Genomic DNA, 2,500 nt, shown 5'->3' with positions numbered 1-2,500 from the left:
GACAGACACAAGGAGAGATACAATAGAGATTTCGATTAATGTGTTACTTATCTGTCCTTAAAAGAACATCGATGAAGTGAAATACTTCCTTCCCAGTCCTGTTGGATTATGTCTACCCATTTACATAACTTGCCACAACTCACTGGATTACTCTGGTGACACCTGTGACAAAAATATATGAGGTATTGTGGTGAAATCAAGCGCTCGTCAAAATAACGAAGCCAAAGAAACAGGCATTCTATCTGCTCCTTGGGCAATTTCTGTCAATTCTTTTTTGTTTGTCTCAACACCTTTTATGTCCATCAATAAACACATTTCTGTGCAAATTTTTGTGACAACGTTTTTCACATGCACAAAAATGTACATTTGCTGTTTTAAACTTCGTAAGTCACCAAACTTTTGGAACCAGGTGTTCGCTAATTTTGCCTCTGATACCAGGCCACTCCCAGCTCCTATAATCGCAAATACCACGACTTTTATTCAAGATAGATCGGAAATGTGTCCATCAACTGCAAGATGCATAAACGAACTTAGAAACGATACCAATAACTCCATTGTCCCAAAAATTGACGACTGCCTCATCCAATCGCGTCATGACGCAATAGTATTATTTCTTTGACAAAACAGTTGAAAACGTGTAACTGGCGTCTGTGGTGTTATGGTTAGGTCGTTCTGCATCAAAGTTGCCGTAAAACATGTACCAAAGCAAAACGGAACCCGACCTCATTTGATTCCTGTTTGTTTGTGTTTTAAGTTTTAATAGAAGAGGTTTTACGGCGCTCGCAACTGCATAAGGTCATATGAGCACCAGACGATTAGAGGTGTTACAAGAGAGTAACAAGCATAAAAAAGAAAAAGGGGAGATAAGGACGATAGATGTTTCATAGGAAAGAAGAAGCAAACCACACCAGAGCACCCGTCAACCACCCACTAGCCATGAACTTCGTTCTCTTCTCTTTTAAACCAAACTCACCAGTTGGTCAGCCGATGGTTGTTGAAAGGCGTCACTTGTTGGTTCTACGTCTTTACTTTTCCTCGATTGTTTCTGACTGTCTGTCTGTCTGTCGTACTGAACCCCATCACGAAATGACCACGATTGTTGTGTCTATGTGCTTCACTTTACTCAAGCAAACTAACAAGCACACCAACCAACAAACAAACAGACAGACAGACAGACCAACAAACCGGTTGGTCCCAGTCGGTACCCTTATGTTTTTTTAAGTTGGAGGTATCAGTTTCACCTGAAAAAGTTGTTCTAACAGGTCAAGTCTGTAACACGCATCGCCACTACGACTGGCGCTACTATTAATTAATAGTAATATTTTTGTTTAGGCTACATTTGTCTATAAAGTAAACGAAAGACCTCAATTCGGAAATTTACTAGACCAAGTATGCACTTCAGGGTTTCTACTCTTAAAGGACTCACATTTTGGTCGCTGTCCACTGTAAGGGTGACAGAAAGGTGCAAGCTAGTCCGTCCTTCGTCTTTCCTTTCGCTGGGTCTATTTTTTTTTTGTCTATGAGACGTGATCTTTCATCGTAGCACTAAATGTATGACATCTTGGTGAAATCAGGCGGTCGTCAAAATGATATAATAAAAAAAAGAATTTTGCAGCCATTTCGGCAACCTTTTTTTGTCGATTTTCAACTTTTTGTTTTGTTTTCGTTTTTGTTTTGTTTTGTTTTGTTTTATTTTTTATTTTTTAACCCATTCAAACCACTAAAAACAACAAATCCGCTATCTGTCTCACGATTATGAGTTCGTTAACCTAATCACAAGACTACCAACGTTTACAAGTACAATACCAAAGTAACCATGATTCATCATAATAGACCCTGCGGCGACGCACGCTGATGGCCTGGGTTCGATTCTTGTTTGGGAAATATAATTTTATCGAGAATCTCAGTCTTTCTGAGGGGACACTGCATCCCTCTCACCAGGGGTTGGCCGAAACAAACAGGATAGAAGCCTGCGCTCCTAAATTACCTAATTTATGTTGATGAGGACATAAAATACCAACTTTAAAAACAGACTCAACATGAATTAGTCGGTATTAATTTACTTCAGCTTGTTTTAAGTAACATTTTTCCAGAAACGTTGTTTTAGTAGATGCGTCAGGTACGAGTATGTACCTGAGCCCAGGTGACAGAACACTGGTGAGGGCTCAGGACTCAAATCCAGTTCACAGTCTTGGTCTGTCATAAAAGTTTTCAGAGTTCTCCATTCTGTCCGACTGTTGGAATTTAGCAGTGGTATAAAAGTACACAGAGTAATAAAGTGAACATGAACCAAAAATACCATTTCAAAAGAAAAACAACCATTGTAGGAATTAAGTTTATTTAGAAAGATTCGTATTAAAAGTTTGGCTTCATAATGTCCAAAGAGAGATATAGACAATATTTGGCATTTTAAAGTATGAATCCATAATCATGTGCATACACAAACACACACACACACACATACACACACACACACACACACACACACACACATACACAC

The sequence above is a fragment of the Aplysia californica genome, unplaced genomic scaffold (assembly GCF_000002075.1).
Source record: "Aplysia californica isolate F4 #8 unplaced genomic scaffold, AplCal3.0 scaffold00011, whole genome shotgun sequence".
NCBI lineage: Eukaryota > Metazoa > Mollusca > Gastropoda > Aplysiida > Aplysiidae > Aplysia > Aplysia californica.
Note: the sequence above shows the minus strand (reverse complement) of the source record.